This window comes from Columba livia, chromosome Z (assembly GCF_036013475.1).
Source record: "Columba livia isolate bColLiv1 breed racing homer chromosome Z, bColLiv1.pat.W.v2, whole genome shotgun sequence".
Lineage (NCBI taxonomy): Eukaryota > Metazoa > Chordata > Aves > Columbiformes > Columbidae > Columba > Columba livia.
In genome coordinates, this window is record NC_088642.1 from 54335846 (window position 1) to 54360148 (window position 24303).

Consider the following 24303-nt stretch of genomic DNA (forward strand, 5'->3'; position numbering starts at 1 on the left):
CTAAATGTATCTGTTCGGGGAAGATGGTACATATGGATTACATGTGGTAGTCTCCTACTGTGCAGCGCGTCATATCCTTCTTTGTTTTAAGACCTGATGCTTTGAAACATACAGTTTAATGGTGTCTTATATGTCTGAAAAGCAGCTATCTATGTAAAAAGGGGAAACTATCCTTTTTTTCCTAGGGGAAATTAATAGTTCCTGACGGTTGCTTTTTGCAAAAATTTATGGAAATTTTAATGATATTGTCAGTTGTCTTCAGTTAAACAAATTGCTGGAGTTGAACACTCTGAATCATTTTCAATCTGAAGCACCTTGTTAACTGTTCATACTTGAGAACTCAGTTTATGTATCATTTATTGGTAAGGGTGACATACATCAGATATTGCAGTAATATTTTTCAATGAAAACTATAACCACTTGTGCTGCTTTTTCCAGAGAAGAATGTATTTTTTTTTTTTTTCAGAATTCAAAAACTTTTTGGTATGGTGCATTCATTCAAATAAATTACACTAGCAAGAAAGAAGGAAAGTAACAATAGTCAACTGCACTGTCTTCAAAGCAGTTCTTTAACATTCTGTGCAAAGAAGATTTAGCATGATGGAAACAAAATCTTGCCCATCTATCTGATTTTCTTCAGCAGATAAATCATATATGTGTGAAAGCTCTGAGGATTCTTAAATGTTTTCTATTAGTTGGGCATCTGAATCTTTTCTTTAGAATGACATAAAATGTCTCTGTATGATGAATTGCTGATTCTTCATCTGTCCTTCTGTTTCACAGAATACAGTACCATGTACCACCATAAATTAATGTATATTAAAGCTCATGACAGGACTTTGCTCTTTGCAGTGAATTGGAATTGTGTGTGATGCATAAGATCCCTGGCTAATGTAAAAAAAAATCAGTAGGATACTAACTGATGTTACAGGAGCATTTAGCTCTCCATACCACCTCTCAGGAGTTGAACTGGTTTGCTTGTGTGTATGGTTTTATATTTCTTCTGTGGCAGGTGGGAAGGAAGGATGTTCTTATTTGCTGTAAAAGTCAGAGAAAAATACAATCCACGAGTGAAAGCAAACTCTTCATTATAGCTTCAAAAGTAGGAAACATGGTTATTGGTGAAATACTACTATTTTAATAAGAGCTTTCTAACTCACATAGTGGTATCAGGATCTTCTGTAGTAATTTTGACACAATCTCTAGTCTGTTTTTCCTCTTTCAAGGTTAGACACCCCAAATTAGGTATATATAGAACCACTTTAAGATTTGCCATGTCATCATAGATGATGAATACAATCTATGTAGTTGCCCTATATCCCACGTGCCAAACTGGATGTCACAGTTAAAAAAAAAAGAAAACAACACACAAATCCCCAACAACAATAACCAACCCAAACAACCAAGCAACCAAATAACCAAAAGCAGCAACAGCAACAACCACCAACCAAAAAAACAAAACCACCCCACAAACAAAAAAGTCCACCTAACATTTAATTGATTTAGGACATGTCCGCAGTGATGTCAGCAGATGCATGAAATGTGGGCACATGGGCCACGGATAAAGCATTGCAGAGCAGAGCTCTGCCTGCCTGGCAGCAGGTCAGCCCAGAGGAAGCTCTTGTGCTTCTCCTGCTCTGGGTAGCTCAGTCACAGTAACACCAGGAACCTCTTTACCATGATTGGTAGCATGTCCTTTAGGCATATCTGTACTGGCTTTAAACTAGGTTGATTAAGCCCTGGGATCACCACAAAGAGAAATACAGCTCAGACTAACTGCATAACTATATATTTAGCTGCTTTGGGTGTTCATAGTGACAGCAGTTATGCTCCATGGTGCTTCAGTGATACACTTGTGCTGGTTTGACTGAAAAATAATTTTCTTCATGCAGTTAGAAACCTCTTTTTTTCATAGCTAGCATGGTCATTAGTTGGACTTAGTTTGAGAACAAGAGATAACATCCCAGCACAGAGCTGATGCTTTGAATTGCTCTGGTCTGAGAGCCAAGGACACTCTGAACACTCTGCCCACAGATGTGAGGCATCATGGAAGGGGGGCATGGATGGCGCAGAACTTGACTGACATCCAGACTGATCAATGAGAGTATTCCATACTATTAGCATCATTCTTCATATTTAAGGAGTCAGGGCCTTCTGGTTTCTGTCTCTCTCGAATATTCTCACTCTTGCTTGCTCTAGGGCACAGCTCGGGGAGCTTGGTGAGGGACGTTTAGTTCAGCTTTTTGCCATTTTGCAGAGGCCTCTGTCATTTCTGTTTTTTTCCTGTCTGGGATCGACTGTTGGGACCAGGTGTGGCTTCCTGGGACTGGCTACTCAGTTGTGGATGGAGTTCATTTGGAATTGCCTTGAGTACCTTTTATTTTTATTTTATATATATATTTACTAGTAGTATACTAGTATTTTGTTATTTTATTAAACTGTGTTTATCTCATTCCAAGTTTCTCCCTTCCCTTTTGATTCTCTCCCCTTTTTGTGGGAGGAGAGGGTGAGTAAGCAGCTATCGTGATTTTCTAGCTTGGGTTAAACCACAACAACACTAGAGTTCACTCAGCACTAGTTGAGGCATGTTGTACAAGCTGTGGTCAAAGCAGCTGCAGACATTTGCTGAGTTCTTGACTGTTTAATTCTGCTTCCGTTTCCTATGTGACTATGTATAGCTGCACGACAGTGAGAGCAGGTGGCTGCCAAATACAAAAAACCCTTTAGTTATAAACAAGCCAGTCAGGATCTATATCCTGTAATTAAAGTTTCACTCCTGTTCCTAACAGTTCTTCTCTGACTTCTCTTTTACCACTTTCAAAAGAACACCTGTTCCTCTGCTTACATGTAGGTCGTGTATTAAATATTAATCCCCTCTTACCTCTGTCCCCCACATTTTGTAAGATAGGAGTGACCACTATGCAAAATGTGAAAACATATGGAACAGGTTATGCAGTACATAGAGTGGGAAATTCCTCTCATGCTGAGAAATAGCAGAAACGTCATCAGAGGCAGAGAATAAAAAGTGCGGCACACTCTTTTCTTCCTAAGGTGGACTGAAAAGATTTCATAGAATCATAGAATGTAGTGAGTTGGAAGGGACTCACAAGAATCATCAAGTTCATCTCCTGTCTCTGTATATGACAATGTCATGGTTCACACCATTTGTCTGAGGGTATTCTCCAGTCACTTCTTGAACACTGTCAGGCTTGGGGCCATGACACCTCTCTGGGGAGCTTTTTCCTCCTACTGTGTGCATTAGTGTAGGAGCACTTCAAATGTGGTTGATTGTGCCATTCACCTCATGGTGAGGTCTGAGGAATCTCATTGTCATGTACCTCCTTGAGCTTTGGTGTGCCAACCCACTGCTCATCACTGACTGCCCCCTTCCAATCTAGTTTAAAGCCCTGTCAATCAGCCTTGTTAGCCCCCGAGCAAACCCCCTTTTCCCCTTCTGTGAGAGATGCATCCCATAAGATGTCAGAAGACCTGGTTAAGAACAGAGCATCCCACAGTTGAAAAACCCAAAGTTCTGCTGATGACACTAGCCTTGGAGGCATGTGTTCGTCACTTGGCCTTACTTTTTCCATTCTGTATTCCTGCCTGTTACTGAAATGATGGAGAAAAAAATAACACCTGGGCACCTGTTCAATTGAGCAACTGCCCCAAGGCTCTGAAAAAATTTTTAATTGACTTTAGACTTCTTTTTCCTACCTCTTCCCTGCCATAATGAAGGACCAATAGTGGGTAATAGTCTGAAGACTTTACCAGCTTAGGGAGTCATTGAGAAATATCTCTTACCCTGGTCCCAGGGAGGCAACAGACTTCTCTGTGGGTTGCATCAGGTTGGCATATTGGACCTGTGTTACCTTCAGAAGGGAGTTGCCTATGACAACTACCCTTCTTTTTGTCTTTACATGTGAGGTTTTGATGGGTTTGATGAGTTTTATGTGGGGCGTAGGTTGACTAGATGACCCCTCCATCTCAGAAGGGTCGTCATCATCAGCATCAGCTACCTGCCCATCCAGTTCCAGGGCCTCAGGTGTTGTGTACAGGCACCTGGGAAGCTGCGGCAGGCTGAGAGTGTAACCCGTTTCCATTCTCCCCAGTCTACTGGGTCTGCCCTTTCAGCCTGGTGAGAAGAAAATGTGGCACACTCTGCAGCCCACAACTTGGACAGCTGCATCTTCTCTCCCAGGCTCAGTTTGGGTGGCTGCATCAAGTCTTGTAGCTAGAGGCACCCTGAGGGACACCAAAGGCACAGCTCTTTGCTGGGTGCATTCCACAGCTCCTACTGTTCTTAGCTCCCTGCTTTTGGGTTGTAGTCTCTACTTGAAGTGGCAGGGTCCTCCCCACTTGAGCTGCTGTGCTACCTCACCCCTGGTCACCACTCCTGGTCACCTGCGCTCCCCAGGGGCAGATTAAATCTCCCATGATTGGTCCTGGCAATGCCTTCTCTGTGTCAGCCACTCTCACGAGATCTGCCAGTTCTTGGGAGGCCTCTCTGCCTGTCCACTGGTGTCCCTGGCTCTGGGATCCCCCCTTTGCCTCCTCAACCCACACTCTGCAGCAAAGCTCACCGTCGCTGCTGCTGTGCTCTTTACTAATCACTGGATGAGAAGAGGCAAAAAAGAGTAATCATGATCACATGGGGTAAATGGGTTTCTAAAAAGAGATTTTTAAGTATCAGAGTGAAGGCAAGATGTCAAAGGAAAATGTTAATGAGAACAAAGAATAACAAAACACTGTAAGAAGTTTAAGTAAGATATCATTCTGCTCGGGAGGAATGCTCTTCTCTTTTGTATACTACTAGATTCAGGAAATGTGCACATCATAAAGTTTCCAGCATACTGCAGATTCAAACTTATGATAAGAAATGTAAACAGGGACTTTCTTATCTAAGTGTATATTTGTCGTGTTAAAGCGGCTATAAAACCTACTAGCTTGTCCTGTGAGGGTACTTTGGGACAAATGAAGAATAGTTTAAAGCTCCAGTCTGGTTTGTTGCAAAATACAGGTGTCTAGTGAATAATTCTAGTTAGTCACTAACCATACTGCTTAATTTTCAAGTCAGTTTGATCCCTGTGAGCTTTGAGTTGCAAGTTCAGTTGCAAGCGAGGCCTTTAGTCGCTGCTGCTCAGCAATAGGTTTATTAGTATAACACTATGGAAGCAAGTAAAGAGTTGACAGTGAAGCAATGTGTTTGGTCTTCTGTTATAGACATTCTGACCTTTAGCAAGTCACCTTTTCTTAAATAAAATTAAACTAAACTAAGATGATATTATTTACTTGTCTCTTAAGAGGAATTATAAAGAGAATTGAAGTTGCATTGCAAAGGATTCACATATTTTATTGATGCAATCCTCCAAAGCACCTAAGGAGAAGGAAAAAAAAATAGTGCTCAGTGCAATGTTATTTTATAACAATATAGTGCAGAAACAGAGAAAGAAGGTTTCCTTATCCTCTGACTCTGAGCAATGTTTAACTGTGATTGATGTTTATATTATCATACCGCTAAAGGCACCTTATAATGCATGGAGAAAAGATGGTGAAATAAAATTGCACATCTGCCTAAGTAGAAAATTTAAAAGGTTCTGTAAGTTTCATTTTGGAAACTGGATAGATTTTACTCAATAGATTTATGTTTATGTGTTATCAGTGTGCTAATAAAGTCTTTAAATGACCATATATGTCAACATCTGCTGCTGCTTTCAAGGCTAACCATGTAACTTCCTTGTTTAATTGTTTTTTCCATTTCATGCACTTCGTTCCTCTTTTCTAATGGATTGTGTGTTGCTCTAAGTCCTGGGAGAGGGGCTGAGTCCTTCCAGGTTCTGAATTATGGTCTACTGGACACTGTCCAAAGAGACTGTTAAGGACAAAGACAGGGAGTGTTGATATGTAAGAAATCAGGTGCTGTCCTGAAAGATTTGTATTCACATTTTCATCCACCAAAATCTTCAGTTTATACGTCTAGGTTTAAGGACTGAGGATGAAAATTTTATACGATTAGATATCCTGAAGAAGTTTCCATCACTCTTATCCCCAGAGAAGAAGATTCAGACAGAGGGATTAGTACTTGATTACCCACTTCTTTCCATGGGATTGTTTAGAAGTTTCTGTTTTGCTTGTTTCTTCCCACATTATACCAGAACTGCACAATAGGAAGTCATCAGTCCTTCTCTATGAGTTTTTGCAACTTCTTTGATGAGTCCAGTCCTGCCTATTTAAGAAAAAAAAAATGAAACAATTTAGAAAAAACTTTGAAATATTTTACTTTTTGCATCTTGGACTTAATTTTTGTCTTTTTTCTTTTTGCATCTTGGATTTGATGTTTCTGTTATTTCATCCTTTTCTCCTCAGACTTAGAAAACTAGAAGTATTTGGTTGTCATTCTCTAACTGCCAGATGCATAAGCTCCATGGCCAGTGACTGTCTGGATCTGCACATACTGAACATTGGCAGAGTGCTGAGCATTATCCATGCATATTCATCACATATTTTGAAACTAACTGTACTCAATGTAACTGGGCTCATATAGCAAGGAAGTTTTATTTTTGCTTTTGTATTAATTAGTTTTAAAACAACTAGGGGCAGTTTGATTTATATCTACATTATTTCCAATTATATGCACATGCTATGTTGGTGATGCTATATGTTGGTATTTGTTATGCACTTGCGGAACTCTATGTAGTCCATAGGATTCGTAGTAGTGCCTGTACTTCTTACTTCTCCATAGGCTTGTGGGCATGGTGTTATACAAATGGCATAATACCGCGCATAAGAATGTCTCCTACATGTTTCACAACACAGAGAATGCTAAAAATATCGTGAAGGTGGCCCCCCATTCAGGTACTAAAGATACACTTTATTGCAGAGTGTTTTCTGCAGACTGAATTTCATATGTAGAAAAGACAGTAAGTTACCAGGTCTCATTGAATATGAGTTGAACTCATTACACACGGCTTTAGAAAAAAACCATGACTGGTTAGAAACTGTTTCCTCAGTGAGAGGATATGCGTACTTCTTATGATAATGAACAAAACACAGACACAAAACCCAAAAATTATAATTGGAAGCACTTTTGCTATTAAGAAAATAATCTCTTGCTATGAAGTCTTTTGTTGCAAATAACTATCATTTCCTCTATTTATTTTGGTAGCTCAAATCAATGTACAGTCCTGCATTTGGACTAACTGGTGAGGAAACCGGTATGGCTCTAAATATAGCAGCAGAGAATACATTGTTAGAGCTCTTTACTCAAGAAGCATGTAATGGCTCGGGAAGATCTGCCCTGTGAGTCAGGATGGTCATCATGCCGTGGCATGCAAATCTTGTGAGGGAAGGATCCAGCCACGTTATGTATGTGCGGTAATGGAATCAACATGTGTTGTAAACTTCAATCCTAACTGTTACTACTATGTACTTAGTTTTCTTATAATATAATTTGTTTTTTGAAAAAATGCCATTTTTTCAAGGAGCAGGGACTGTGTAACCCTAAGGGGTTGCAAAGCCAAGCATGTTTCGATGATGAAGCTGGATACCATGATAACTGTATACTGTGTATCTACAGACAAGTTGTGCAAGTATGAATGGCCACTGAGTTTTATTGTTTTCAGCTATCATTCAATGTTCTGACAGGGACATTTTAGGCAGGTATGTTTAGGCACATACCTAAAAAAGATTTTTGTTATTTGCTTTCACCTTTATGTGCTGCATTTTAGCTGAGAGAAACAGTTGTTCACTTTGTAGTGACTCAGTGTCCTAAATTGGAGTATTTCACTTTCAGCTGATCCTCATAAGTCATGGATAAAAGCCTGCTGGACTTCAGCACCTAGTTCTGAACAATCTGGGACAAATTTGAATGCTGAAAGGAAAATGTTTGCCCATCTGTAAGTCTCATAAGTTTGAATATTTCAGCCATTCAAAAAATCATACAGGTCTTGCTTGTATTTCAGAGACTGTGGTTTCTTTAGTGGAGGTGTCACTGTGATAGTACATGAGTCTTGAAACAACAGTTAGTCTTTCTGGCTCTAGTAACTGCAACACTTTGTATTACTAAATTGCTGGAGAAGTAATTAACTTTTTTCTATGTAAATACTGACAAACATTTCACTGCTTACAACAGAATGCTATTTTTTCTTGCCTTTTAAACACATGTAAACGAAAAAAATAGTTACAGTGTTTATTTAAGGAGTGAAATACTGTGACAGCATCTACTTCAGTTAAGCTTTCTTTTTCTTCTACAAAATCCTGAGTTCGCTGAAGCTGTAACTCCTCATAATTCCTTCTAACTGTGTGGTTCTAGGTAACTGGAACCACAGAAAATGCTGAGGTAGCAGAGACTACTTCTATCCATCTGTCTTGGGTATTTTGATGGTGCCTGATGATAATAATTGAACTGCTCCTTCCCTATGCTTGTTAACCACATTGGTGCATGTTTTAGCTAAGCCTGCTAGTTACTCATGAAAACTGGTATCGAAGCAAAAATATAGCATTTCTTTCCTAACAGTCCACTAGCATGCTCACACTTACAGAATTCTCGAGTAAACAAGTGCTGCTCAGATTTATATACTCCAAATGAGAACATGATAGTAGACTCCAGCAGAAAGTGTCTTTGTAGTCTCTTCAGAATAGTAAGATTTCATGGTGTTATCTCATATGGTGATTTGGCATAAATTTTATTCTAGCATATTTTATATGTATATTTATATATATATATATATATATAAAATATATATATAAATATATGTGTGTGTGTGTGTGTTCTTATGCCAGACACACCTTAGCAGTTATTCTGCCATTTTAGCTCAATTAGTGCTTTAAAAGCCCGTGCTTTTGTGACATAGTTGTAAACTTCCCAAGTTTATTATCCAGCTTTGGTGAGATAATTCATGAACAAACATGCACCAGTGGGTTTTTGTCTCGATATAAGATTGGCATTCATGAGCTGCTTAGGCATGATAATTGCAAGCAAAGCTAGTGGATCTCACATTTAGAATTCAAACGAAGTGACCTGTTTATAGAACATTAACTGTAACTCTTGGTTGCATATAATTCATTTATATTCTGGGAATCATAAAAATCTCATTGTTATAAGGAAGCATGTATATATAAAAGCCTGAGGACAAGGTGGAGGAGGCCTCTTAGTATGAGAAACGATTTTCAACAAAGCTTATCTTGTTGATCTAGTAAAAATCCTTCTCACTGACAGTTTTTGTACAAATTTCTTTTAAACTGAAGCCATAATATAAGCAGGAGCAGTGAGAATTAATATATTAGTATAGAGTGCATACATTTTAGAGTAATTAACTTGAACTACTTCTATCATGGTCTTCCTAGTATGCTTATTTGAAACATACCTTGAAAAAATCACTCTTTCTTAATTTCATGCTATTGTGCTTGTAGCAGACATACTTTGGAAGTAATACCTTGTTTTGATACTGGTATGTTGATATTTGTGTCTGTAAAAGGTGACTGACACAGGAATTTGGGCTTTAATAGGCAGTTGTCACCAAGTTCATTATCTTGTTCTGAGCCCTACACCAACAAGCAAAAGAGGGTAAGACACTCGTCTGAGGTTTAATATGCTGAAAGTAACTAGTATTCCTTTTCATTGTTGATCTTTTCTGCCGTAAGAAATATTCTATAATTTTGTTTCTTTTGTAGCATTTTCCTTGGCAGTTATGGGAATTCAAACATGGCCCATGTGGCATAACCTTCTGTGTAAAACTATAGAGTGGACTACACTAAAGAATAGATGTATGCTAATCACACAATGTGAATGGCATCCTTCTTTAAGTAAGAGCTATGACAGAAATCCTTGGTTAAGGTAAATATTGTATCACAGTGTTTCAGATATTAAGGTTGTAATGGTGCTTACTGTGCAGAGATCTGCAGATATTTGAATGATTCATTCTTCTAATTACCTTTCTCTGGAATAAACCATTGGCATAGCAAAACTCCGTGCATGAATGGGGTGCTGCCTTGGGAATTAGACTTCTTGTTCCTCAAATGCACAGATTAATTCTTTGAAGGAAAAATTATCAGTGAGCCAGATTTCCTCTGTGGTCTTCTTCCTTTTATTCTCCCCTGCCTATGACATCCCAGCTGGCATGCCCTCACATCACCCTTGGATGTAACGTGTGGGTCCCTGTTGTGCTATCCTATGGGCAGCCATTAACTTCTTCCCTAAATGCAATGTAGATTCTGCTCAGTTTGAAAATCCTGCATTCAAATCCTGATAAAAACCTTCTTCCTTCTAGTAAAGCTTTACAGTTCAAGAAGAAACACTTCAAATGTTTCATGGTTTGAAGTTTATTGCAATTGCTATCTGTGGCAGATTGCAACCCCCCTCCCTCCTTCAGTATGGCACATCTCCCTCTTCCTCTGCTACTTGAGGCTAACAGCTTCTTTTGTTTGGCCCAGAGCACCCTGGCTCCTGGGACATTAGAAGAAGGGAGTGCCAAGGCACACTGAGCAGCGCCCAGTGTGGGGGATGTTTGGAGGCTTCAGGGGCACCCACAGCCAGTGTGGGGGGTGCAGAGAAGCTTCTAGAGTGCCTACAGCCAGATCTGATCAGATAAAAACGGGACTCTCGTCGAGACCCAAGCCCCATTTTGTGTGGGGGTCTCTTGGAGTACGAGCTTAGCCACTGCCGCCAGGAGAGCCCCCTCCCTGGGATGGAGACTCCGCTTGCCTCGCCGCCACGGGTGTAAGTAAACCTCTCGCAGGATTGCGAGTATATTTATACTTTTCGCGGACATTTGCACAAGTAAATTTATTCCTCGCACAATCGCGAGTGGCCGCCGAGAGCCCCTCGCACAATCGCGAGTGTATTTTCTTTCCGTGCACATTTGCACGTGTAAAATAACTCTCGCAGGACTGGGAGCGTATTATAAATTTACTCTCGCGGAATCGCGAATGCACATTTTCCGTACTCACTACGAGTACGTGTATCTCTATAAAAATAACCCCACACCGTGTTTAGGCAAGTGTGTACTCCTCCGGGACTCGGGGACGGCTCCGGCATTGTTTTGAGTGAAGCCACGTGCATGCACTCTGTGGACCGCCCCTCTCAGTAATTTCCTCCACTGATATCCGAACCTGTATTTAAGTCACTTTTGGAGTGCTAAAACCCTGTTCCTCGCCGGCCTAATAAAAGTTGTTTTTGGACCTTGTTGTCCCTTAAATTGACCTGTGGGTTGCCTCTGTGACACTATCCTTACAGTTATTTCTGCATTAATTTATTTCCTATGTAAAAATCAAAGTTAAAGCTTCAACTGCCACATACTGTCCCTGTAAAATCTTCATACACATGAAATATCTCTTAGTTTATAATGTCTTGAGTTGAATCAAAATACGTTATTATTCATCTGTACGTTTTATGCTTTTTCATAAGACTGATGACCTATTGTATGTAGAAATTAAACACAAATGTAATTTTAGAACTTTTCTTTAGATATGTAATCCCTCTTAGAAAAAAGTGATTGAATATTTATGTATGCGTGTTAGGGAATAGAAAATAGGAAGAACGTCCATAATAATTTCTAGATATATATTTTACATGTATTTAAGTGTTCTACATTTGTAAAGAGTATTAGCAAATGTCTGTGACATTTATTTGTGATAGTCTGTGATAAGGTGCAAATATTTCGCCCCAGAAATGAAAGTAGAGTTCAATAAACTTTTCTTATCTGGGAAATAAATACTTTTCACAGTTTAAACAAGCTGTTACTCTTGGCTAAAATGACTGGTAGGAAATTCTTGTTAAGAACATAGATGATTACAGAGGACATGTTTTATTCTTGACAATCATTTGCTTACAGGACAGGATGAACACTGGCTGCCCTGGAGGACTCAGGCAGAGCATGCAGCAGTCTTGGTGTTCAGTAGTTTTTTTTCTTTAAATATAAGTCAGTAACAAGCATTTTACACATGCACTGACTGTCTCATTTCTTTTCCAATAGTTACAGGCAGTATTTCCACTATTGTTTTTCACAGTGCTTTGATCTATATGTATTTATTAACAGGAAAATATATGTTTTGTCTATTTGAAGTATTTTCTCCTGGAAATCTTAAAAGCATTTTGTCCTTTTTTGTTTTCATATTACAACTATAATGTAGTTATTTCTTTCTTTTTATTTCTTTTTTTAATAGTGACATTTAAAATAAAATTTTAATTGCAAAAAATATTCAAAAGTGTTGAAAAAGCAAACATCTTATAATTTTCTTCTTGAAAAAACTGACACATCTTAATTATGAAATCAGAAGAAATAGATATTGTATGATCCATATAACAGATGTGATAATTTTCCTTTAAAAATGTTTTTCAGAACAATGTTTTGTGCATCTGTTGTTTTTGTGTTACCTAAATGTACATGAAGTTTTGATTAATCAGATCTGTGAGCATAATATGCATTCTCATTTAGGCAGAATGTTCACGGATTTTATTCAGAATTCATTACCTACATGCACTTGTGATGACTGGAACACTATTAGTTCAAATTTCAATGAATATCAGGATAGTGTTGTATGGAATGTATACAGCCATGTGTTTTCTTATTCTAAGCTGCAATTTCTCTGATCTCATCCGAGCCCATTCTGTATGTTTATGTATACGTATATGCAGGTGTTTATATGTGGGTACGTATGTGAACATGTGAACACGAATGTGAACAATGAATGAATTAGAATAGAATAGAATAGAATAGAATAGAATAGAATAGAATAGAATAGAATAGAATAGAATAGAATAGAATAGAATAGAATAGAATAGAATAGAATAGAATAGAATAGAATATTTCAGTTGCAAGGTATCTTCAGCAATCATCTATTCCAACTGCCAGTTGTTGGTTTACTTGCTGCTTGATCAGAAGCATTTGTAATTAAGCCAAATGCCATCTTCAGCATGTGCTTGTGTCTGTGTATATGTATGAAGATTCAGGTAACTACAAAACAAAAAAGAGCCACATTGCTCTAGATTACTAGCATGTGTGGTCTGTAACGTGCTGGCATTGGCAGGCTCTGTTTATGAGATCTCTTCAGATTAGCAGCACTATTTAATTTGTGGCTCAGCCTCTACAAAGAAGGTACACAAGCAAAATTCAGTGATATGTGCCACAACAGATACTGGAGTTGTGACACAGCTCTATTGAAACACAACGTAAAGCCTGATTGTAATTCCTAGTTTGGAAAGCTGGAGGCTGTCAGGCATGCTTTGTTTTGGAGGAACCTGTAAACATGGCTGTTATTCCCCCCCGACCCTCCTTTTATTATTTTATTTTATTTTATTTTATTTTATTTTATTTTATTTTATTTTATTTTACTTTTTAAATTTTATTTATTTTTATTTTTATTTTTTTTCCCGAAGTGCTTACGGAGGGTTCTATCTTGAAATCCTGAATCCACTTTGGATACTCTTTACCCACTTCACTCCAGCCACCTCTGTGATTTCTCTGTCATGTTGCTGGTGCTTTTCCTTTTCCATTTTGTAGAATCACAGAAAATAGGTATTGAAGGAACTTCTGCCCCAAGCAGAATATCACACCTAGATTATCCTTTAAGGAAGTGTGTCTTAACGCTTTCTTAAAACTCCTCAGTGTTGGAGTCAAAGCATGCTTAGGGCTGGAAATGCTTGGAGGCTGGTAGAGTATTAAGGGTGAAGTATCATCTGTTTATGACCTGTTCTCACACTCTGTTCTGCTCATCTGCTGTTGGCCAGTCAGATATGCGATACTGGGGTAGATGGTCCCAACGTAGCCCTTCCAGCTTTCTTGTTTTACATTCTAATGTTCAGCAGCACTATATAATTTACTGCTAGAAAGATTTTCCTTGTGATTAACAGGTTATTCCCTACATGTGTACAATGGCTTCATACTGAGTATTGTTATATCATTGCTCAGTGTTCCCTTCTCCTCAATAACCTTAGCTTTTTCAGAGTTTTGAAACAGGGTCACATTTCCCAGGCTATGATGCTTGTTATTCTCCTCAGGATTCCCTCCAACTAACCCACGTAACAAAAACTGAGCATCGTTCTCCCATTGAGACCTTATTAGTGCTGAGCACAGTGAAAGTTTGTCAGGTGTCTCTGAGGTTGTGCTCCTCTGTATAGAACCCAGAACAATACCAGGGTTTTTTTTGCTGATTGATGCCCAGAGGATGATTCACACAACTTCAAAAATTACTATCTAGCCAGTTATTTCTCAACCAGTTGGAGAAGTTAATCATACCTGCCTAAGTGTGGTACCTACTTAATGAAGATTTTGTTCTCACTATTTTTTTGACCAAGTATTTTTTAGCTCTAAGCATGCTATTTCACTTGCTCGTATTTCTTTTAATCTAGGTTTCAGCTACAAGTTTAGTAACAATATTCCTAACTCCATCAGGGCTACCAGTGAAAATCTGACTAGTTGTGTACCTATGACAGATCTTGAGTTGGACTTTGTACCTTAAGAAAATACTCTCCAGCTATGACTTTTCAAGGTATTTTTCACCTACATAGTTTCATTACTATTACTTCATCACAGGCTGGTCCACAGCTCGTTCCTTCAATCATTACAAGGCAAACATCTTTCCCATATGACTTTTGATTAAATTTCTTGCAAGTGTATTCTGATTTAGAAAGTCTAGAAACAGAATGGTTTGCATGTGATTATTTATACCACCAAGGCAGTTCATTGTTTTTTTAACTACTGAAAACATGGATCTCATACTGGACTTTAGATTTCCGTTTGTTTATAGATTTGAAGAGAAAAAGGGAGTGCCATTCACTTATTATTGGTCCATTTGTTTACAATTGTAGATCTAAGTATTCTGAATGTAACAAATTGAATCTATTTCTCATGAGAGAATAATTTAAATTTTAAAAGATCATCTCCTCTGATAGAGTTGATGTGCGTCACAGGTTTCAGAGCTTCGTGTTGAGAGAATAGTTACTGGCAGGTATAATGAATATACTCTCTTTTCATCATGATTTCATCTTGTAAGAGGCTAAGTGCCTGCTAATTAAAATACAGAGAGCAAAATAGGTAAAAGAGAAAAGGGGATTTTTAGTACATTTTCAATTTCCTATCCTGAATCATAATTTATTAAGATTCTAGACTGTGTTTCATAGGTAGCTATAGTAACTTATTTTTGTTACCTTTTATATTTCTTCAATAGACTTCAACACTGTAACAACAACCATTTTATTTGTGTTTGTTGTTTTCCAGGTATATGTAAGGTAATGAGAACTTTTCAGTTGATCCTGAACTTAGTAGGTTTTTTTCTTAGACAAAAATGAATTAAAGTACCTTTCTGTTGATTTTTTTTTTCCTAATTATACTTTTCTTGCTGTGCATAATCAATTATCAACCTTATTTTAAGGGATGTTCATGTCTGTCACTTACCTTCTACTTTGCTGACTCTGAGGAAGGCTCTCTGTTTTTGAGAGGATCAGACCAAGAGTGTTTCCATTTATGCTGTAGCATTTATAAATTAGTTAGATTGTGTGAATACTCTAAAACAATGACACCAATTTGTTTTGCAAGGGTAGACTGCTCTATTTTGACATTTAAAGAGAAGGAAAGAAAATGTTATTATTTATTTTAAATATATGAGAACAGTGGTTTCCCCATATTTTATCAAGCAATAATTCTAACCATTCAAGTGACTTAAAAAAGAGATGCCTAGCTGTAATTTTCTCATGCAGGTAGCATATAATTTTGAGAGCTGGATTTTGACACGAGCATATGCCTAGAATGGAATATGGAATGTACTTGCATTGCAACTGACAAAGGCTCAAATAATGGAAATCTGTAGTGTTCTCTTTGTTTTCCTCCCTGTTTCAGCTTTCTGTGCCACCACTTCATCAGGTACTGGAGAAACTCAACTCTCTCCTTATACGTGTGGAGGAGTGTGTCTTCCCTTCCACCTTCTCCTTCCCCACAGCTGTCTTATTCTCCTGTGGAACTCATTAAGGCATAAGTTTTCAGCTTCAAAATGCTGAGGTGTTCAGGGTACTTTTGAATGGAGACATTTCAAAATGCTTTTATTGCAACTGGCCGTCGAATAATTCATATTTGGACTTATGGAGCTCAATAAAAATGTTTTCTGGGGTTTATACTAGTATATATGTATTTTTCTTTTTTTTTTTCTAATTGCTTTATGTGGCCCTGCTTATTCAACACATACGCTATAGGGATTTTTCATGGCCTCACCTTAGTGTTCAGGTTTGCAGTCTCTACCTGTATCTCACTATCTGCTGTTATTTGTTCTTGTTCTCAGTTGTACAGAATTACTGTGAACAAATAGCTGGATCACATTTCTGTAAATCAAATTCTTAGACACATCACACTTTTTGGTAAGATTTCTGTCAGTATTTGGAAATTTACTTTTATTAGCTCACTAAGGAATGTTAAGTGCCACACACTGCCAGCCATATGTTCACAGTTTGTTCTGAACTTAGCATTTATAATGGTGAACCCTATGGAGTGGAACCACAAGGCAAAGAACTGCAACATTCCCTGTTATTATTACTTCTCATGGGTAGTTCTCTTGTGTGACAGTGGCGTTATCATTGCAGAAGTTGTAGTCCTGCAGACTTGAAAATGTGTAGCTTTTTGACTACAAAGGACTGCCTTATGCTTTGCATGCTTCCTAGTTAATTTCAGGTTTTTAGGCATGAAAAATAGCAATTCCAAATAATAAATGTATTTTCTGTCTTTTTCTTTTTTTTTTTTTTTTTAATTATTATTTTTCTGTTTTGAATTAAACAGCATGATGTGGAAAGTATCTTGCTTCTCTGCAGTCTAACCAATACAGCGAAAGGTTTATATCCTTCAACAGAATAACACACAAAGTGTCTTTTTAAAACATACACTTTTAAATCTGCTTATTTTCCACAGACAAAAGAGAAAATAGTAGTCTTGAGCTAGCTATTAGCAACTCACATGTAGCCAGAGCCAAATATTACCCCTGCTGCTTCCTTTGCCAACCAATCAAACCACCTCTTCCTGTTTTTGTCAGATGAGTGAGATTCATGGATTTGAGAAATGTAACATATAGGTGTCCTTATTGATCTGAAAACCACAACATTTTCTTCAGCAAATACTGCTGCTGTCAGTGAGCATCTTTCAGAAATAATTCAATCACAAGAACATTTACATCAGGGTTCACCCAATTAATAGTCAGATTCTGTTAGCTGAAAGAATTTAAGTGAATGTAGCAATCAGAATTGATTTTATTTTCTCAGTTTTTACTGTTTACAATTTTATATTTATGTTTTCTATGGAAATCTTTAAGTTATTGCTTTCCAACCAGATTTTAATTGAAAAACAGACAAGTTTTCTTTTAAATGTGTTAGTAATTGACATGTTGTCTTTTGCTAAACTTATTTCCTGAGTTGCAATAGGTGAACAGAATTGAGTACCTGTACATAATTATGTATTTGAAAATGAGCACTAATTATAAAAATCTTAATTGAAAACAAGCTCTTACAGCTTACTGCATGATACATAGTCTTTGTACAATAGTACTGTATGTATTCATGCTAAAATAACAATTAAAGTTATACCATCACCACCCCCCTTACAAATGAGAATGGTAACCATACTCCCAGCTCCAAGTTACACCTGAGACAGATTTGCAAATTCCTCATTGCCAGTTATGTTTCCTAAGTTCTTAGATACTGTGTTTTGAATTACAATAATTGTGCTTATTTTTAAATTATTGTATAAAAACCAAATCTTCTTCAGAAACCAAAATCATGTTACAGTTCTGTTTCTGTCTTTATTTAAATATCAAATGTAATTTTTAAATTTACCAGTTACAGTTGTTCCATTTTGCATTTGATTAGTTTGAAATAAAATCTAAAATAATGTGCCTCTTTATATTAAATTAGTTTGGATCTGTATTTTTTTTCTTTATTATTATTTTTTTTTTTTTTCTTGCTGCTTATGTTGTCTGGGCAGACACCTGACCCTCCTGAAGTCATGGCAAGATTCTTGATGGACCTGCAAATCATTTTGCTTTATGGACTTGGGCAAGGTCAATTACAGAACCCATACAGTTTCCATGGAGCACGTGTTAAAAATACTTACCACTGCTTGCCATTAGGAAATAGGAACTGTAAAGAAAGAGGGACTTCCTTTCCTTTATCCTAGCCATTGAAATATTTATATATTTTTATATATTTTTAGATCACTTTCCAGAAATGTGTCACTTGACAATTCTCCTTCAGAATTAATTGGCACCTTAGTGTCCTGTGAGAAAAGCAGCAGCTCTTGCATCTGTACCAGTAAATTAATGAGTGTACCTGGGAGTATTACTGGGTACTGAAACATATCCACGTGGCACGGCATGTGTCTGTGAGTCTGACTGCATGCACGCCCTGTTTCTGAACCATTCTAGCTGCCTGGGAATTGTTCAGAGAGAGCGAGTTAAAATGGGCCAAAATTGTGCCAAGAAACAATTTAATAACTTACTAGCAGAGGCAGCTGAATTCCAGTTTCTAGGAAGCAGCAGTGACATGCTGAATAAAAGGAAAACTAGCTATTTAAGTTAGACATGTGAACAAAGTGTCTTTTCCTAACCTTGCAAGTTATACATTAAAATTCAACTTTAGTTAAAAATGTTTACAAACCCTGCTTTTATTTCTGGACATTTTTCCTTTCCTAGCTTATACATTATTTCCTTTTCTTTCCTTCAACATTTCTAGAGTATGGAAAATGAAATTCAAACTTTGTCAACATTATTAGGATTTGATATTTACTACTTATTTCTAGTTTTTCAAAAGTAAAACTGGCCTAGTCTTTACAATGATGTGATGTAGGTATTTGTGCCTGTAGAACCTATGAAGGTATTTTTAAAGATATTTGGAATCATTTAGGGTTATCGTATTTTTTGTTTGTGGGTCACAAGGTGTACCCATTGACCATTTTTTGCTAGGTCAGTACAGAATATGTGAAGGTCAGTTTCTGGCAGTCACTTTGGATGCAATTGGACTCTGTGGTAACTGTAAAAGGTAAGTGTCCAGTTTTCCAGAAAAAATATCCTGTAGTTCTTGGCTACAGCTGCAGCATTTCATGTCAGATACGGATAACTGATTGCAAATATGAAAGCATTATTATTCTCCTCATTAAGTGCAAAATGCATTTTTAAAGCTTTTCACAAATAACTTTGAAATGCAAGCAGTTTCTGTTGCTCTTACAGGAATTTGTCTTCACTACAGTGTCTTATAATGAAATTGTTAAGTGGAAAACTTTTTCTGTTGCTCTGAATTGCCTTTAACAATTTTCCTTTTTTTTTTTTTTTTTTAAAAATTTTTATTTTTTCCTCTCAAACTCATTTATTCAAAATCATCCATGGGATCATCCTTAGTTTTAGCCTGAAAGTTGTCAGTTCGTGATGACTATTGAAACTAGAGCTGCCCTCATTTCTGCTGAAGACAAAGTCAAATGACATGCTTTCCCTCCCTGATCAGGTGAGTGAATGTGATCGCCCATTTGTGCTAAAAAAGCTCTATGCAGTCAGCAGACTATGTTAACTAGCATATAGACTAGACTATGTTAACTAGCATATAGTTATAAATTGGTATGAAATACAATATGAATATATCCAACAGCTTTTAGCCCTGTAGTGTAGTCAGCTAAAGCACTTAGACCTCTTCACAGCTATAGCCTTACTTAATTCCGTCCAGTGAATGGCAGTTGTTATCTTCGGGTTTCAGAAGTCTGGAGCTTCACAAGCAGGATCAGCCTGCCACTGAGAGCACATACTTTGCATACAAAGAATGAAGTATCTATATATGTTCCTGAATATTTATTTGAAGTTTACTAGTACATGAACATCGGTATACTCACTTGGTAAAAGATTTGTGAGCAAAGATTGATATAGTACAATTTGTGGAAGAAGTTTCACCTGTAGAAAAATAACACTTTTGAAATAGTTATTTTTGTAGTCTTCTCCAATTGTGTAAATCTTGAAGATCTGCAAGATAATACACATATCTAAAGGGTATGTTGTCTGTTGATGGATTTGGGCTTGTGAGAACATTATGTTTTATTTCATGCCTTGGAAGCAGATGAGAAGGAACCTAGTTTTAATGACGTTTTAGAGGAGGAAACAGCCAATAGAGCTTTCTTTTTCCTTTCTGATTTTATACAATGTTGCTGAGATACATTATCTTTTCTGTAATTTGTACAATGAGAAAAGAGGATCTCTTTTATTGGTAGAAACTGTGGCAGATTTTTTTTCAAGTCTTTTGTCTAAGGTTATGACAAAATCTCACTTATCTTCAAGATGAACAAGCACGGTATTTTATCTTACATGCCAAAAGAATTAGTGTGTCTTTATAACTCTCTGATTCTTTTATTGTTTGTTTTACTTTCAGCTCTGAGTCATGTAACCTTTGTCATTTGTTTTTAAAACCCCATGAATTTCCTTTAACACTTTCCTATTTATAAGAGCCTTGAGAGGTGCTTTACTACACCTTCGTATTCAGCTCTCCAGTCTTTTACTGCAATATTTTTGGTCATACATTGTCATAAATAACTATTTAGTGTTTTTGAATGCACTTACTCTATTTCTCACATGATACAGATTTCTCACATTTATTCAGCATTTAAATTCTAACTATTTTCAAAGTACTATGTATTCAGGAAGTAAATTCTAATAAGACTATAATCTCAAATGTTACTCTGACCTTTTACAAATATAAAGACCTGCATTAGGTATTTTTCTACCCTAGTAAATAAAACAACCAGAACTGTTTTCAAGCACTGATGCCAATGAGCATGGCGTTGTCCACTTCATTATTGTTACACTGGACTTACCTTCCAAAACAGGGTGGTCACATTAAAACTTGCTTATCCTGTCTCCTGAACAGTATTCATTAGGAAAGATTAATAATTTAGGAGATGCTAATTGTCCTGCAGCCAGTGCCAGGTGATTGTTCTAAACAAATTAACAGTGTAGGTGGTTGAGTTTCACTGCCTTTGCCTGAGATTTTGTACTTTGGGAATTACTAGTTGCAGTCAAAGGAGATGAAAGACACCACCCAAAACTACTTTCAAAAAGGCATTGAGCAGTTGTGTTTTCTGAGGAAAATTGCCCAGAAGCCTGAAGTTGTGGACATGTCCTATAGTCCTCTAGGCACTGAGCAGCTTAACAGCCAAGATTCTATCAAGATCCAGAAACGGGACACTCTTCCCGCATTCTTAAGGCCTGCTATGATGACGACACACAGAGTTTGCCTAATAAGAACAGGAGAAGGTTTCACAGAAGGAAAGAGTAGCAGCCACTTTAGCCCAAGATAAAGTAAAAAGAACTGCTTGTGCTTGTCTTCTTTATAGAGCAACATGAAAGTAAGAGCTTGGGAGATGGATTCAGTCTTCCCCTCTGTCTGAAAAGATTCAGATATTTCTTGCAGCATGTAAGAAACCTTGTCCTTTGGGCTGTCTTATATACTCAAGTAATTGAACAGATACCATTTATCCAGAATCTGTGAAAATAATGAAATATTTTTGGGGACAGATAGAGAGGAATGAAGGATGAAGGATGGATTGATGATCCACTGACACAGGGAAAACTGGCATCCAGCATCTGCTCCAAAAACTTTTAAATCTAGTTACAATGCACTGTAAACCCCAGAAGTTACTCCTGGAGCAGTGGCTTTGAGCAGCTAGCTCCTCCTCAACTCCATCACTGTCCCAAATAGACTTGTGTTTAGGACACTTCACTGAGGAAAAAAGAAGGTAACTTTAATTTGCGTCAGGCAGTGCAGTGAATTAGACTTAGTCCTTTTGCTTCAGGGGAAATGTTCCAACACATTGAGCAAGAAAGGAAGGGAGGAAGAGGGTGAAACAGTGATCTTTCCATTTGCAAAGAAAACCTGGACCTTGCTGTGTGTTTGAAAGAGCCTTGGCATCATTTTGCAGAAAAAAGTCAAAGCTAATCCTAACTGGAAAGAGACAGTCTATTTGAACTAACATTGTTCATCTCTGTCCTGAATTGACACAACTATCCTCTGTCTTCAGCACTGGTCATCGTCAACTAGATTTGCACATGAAGAATTGCCTCTTGACATACCCATTTCTTCAAGAAAGGTGCATGAATAGTTTTAATTTGGTTTTGACTATTGGAATTGGAAAGTGTGTGTAGACTTCCAAACGCAAGGAGGGCTTTCACACCTGACAGCTTGTATATATTTCAGTTAAAAAAAAAGCCCAAACAAAAACAACCAAAAACTATCTTAACCTAGAAGGCTTGTTTTGCTTATCTCTGTCCATTACAGTGCAACCAGTGACTCTCTTCATGGCTTCTGTAGGAAACTTAGGAGAGAAATAAACATGAATTTCATCATCTGTGATCATGCATGAAGGAATATTTAATCCATAGTGAAATTCAAATTTTAACAATTAGTAGCATGTAATAATCTAATATGATAAATGAATTTTCCACTTACATGTTATGTCTCACTGCAGAGAATAACTTTTTCTTTTGAGTTATTTTCATGGATGGACTCAGAGAGTTTTGCTTTGGATTAGTTTCATTTGAAGTTACAGAGAAAGAAATAGCAAGAAATTAAGCAGTGGTCAGGTTTTCTCTCCACAGAGAGAAATGTAATTACTGCCTATTGTAGCAACCCAGCCTTACCAAAAGAAAATGAGGGAAAGGATCTAGCACCTTTGATTTCTTTGAGCCTAGTGGGGCTGAAAAGACAAGGGAGGAAAAGCCTCTATTTTCCTAGGATGACTGTGGATCTTTCCATGTTAAGCCATCTCATTTGCCCCTTCGTTTCTGAGGAACTGTTACTTCCATATCTGAAGGTGGAATTTAGGATTCAGAGGCTTCTATTTGCATGTCACTCAGCCAACTCTGCATTTCTGTTCTCGTTCGTTAAAAAGTAAGGTATTTTTCAGGATTCCTAACACCTTAAAAATGGAACAGAATAAAAAAAAGATAACTAAGATTATAATGAAAATCATAATTAAAGCATTCCTGTAAAAGATGAAATTCATAAGCATTTATTGTTAACAGCTTATGCTATTCAAAACCATTACAGATTTTGAGAATTGGCAGCATGACAGAGTGTCTTTAGAGCAGGATTTTTTTCTGTTATTTCTGGGTTTGGAGCACTCCTGTTAGAACAGCACGAGGACGACTGCTCACACTTCCAAACTAGGCCCAACAGTCATTATTGGTCTTTTCAGCATCTCCCTGGCTATTCAGGTGATCAATACAGACAAGCTTTTAAAAAGCCTGTCAGATGCTCATACTTCCTTTGCTGCCAATACTTAATAACTTGTGTAAATGCACTTTAGGTACTTCACTATTGGTTTATAAACTGGTCAGTTTTCCCTCTTGCAGGATGAAGATGCTTCATCTGTATGGCTTCCACTTCAGTCATGGTCTGGAGTACACGAAAGAAATCACCAAAACTGTGGAAGTCTTTTGTGAGCTCACTGTCTCAGCTGCTAACATTTCCATTGAATGAAAAATTCTGTGTATCCCAGGAGATATCTTTGTCTTTAAAATGTACCTCTGCTTTGATAAAGAGCTTTCATGTCACTTTGTGCCTCATTTTTTGAGAACGCCAAAGCATAAAATTGTGTTGTTTTTAAATATATTGCAAGTTTCTTGATTTCTTTGTCTTGGACTAAGTTTTTAAAAATACAGATTACACTTTTCCACTTCAGAGGTTATAATGATGCAATATATCTGAGAAGCACAGTCTACATGATGCTTGTTACTAAGTTCATTACCTGAAGTTTTTAATTTACAAGAATAAGAGTGAATGACATTCAGCAGCACTAAATATTTTACTACAAGGAAAAAGAATATGTAACAATGGTCTATAATTCGCCCAGACTTGGCACTTAACTATGTGTACCTGTGGCAGGTACGCCTCCCCCTACCTCCACCTTTTCTCTCCCTCCAAAAGCACCAGAAACTTCTATAGTGATGGACTAGACCACTGTGGTCATGTACACACCTCTTAGCTGGGTGACCTTATACAGTCCTTGGTGGCCTTATATGACCACAGCTCAGATTCAGGTAGGGTATCAGTGGAGCCCACTAGAGACCCCATTTTGAGTTGGTCTCCTTGGAGCTACAGTTCAGCGGTTGGAGAATCTCACCTTAGATCAGGGATGCTGCCTAAGGCAACTTCTTGAGGTTGAGGAGCCTTATTTTATATACGTGAGTGACTGGACATTTTGAATCATCATTCTAAAGTTTTGGGGATCCCCTGAGTCTGAGTTGACTGTGTAGTAACTGGATTCCCCTTGGTATCTTGAACCTGAGGCTTACTAAATGTTTGTT

At 37.4% G+C, this 24303-nt stretch overlaps 1 long non-coding RNA gene across 1 annotated transcript in view; it reads left to right on the forward strand.

The window, feature by feature from the left end:
- The window catches only part of LOC135577284 (uncharacterized), a 41312-nt gene extending 17706 nt beyond the window's left edge, over window positions 1–23606 (forward strand). Inside the window, exons 2-3 of the long non-coding RNA XR_010468961.1 lie at window positions 19360–19462; window positions 23350–23606. This is a non-coding gene — a long non-coding RNA (uncharacterized LOC135577284). The remainder of the gene's footprint in view (window positions 1–19359; window positions 19463–23349) is intronic.
- Window positions 23607–24303: the final 697 nt, after the last annotated feature.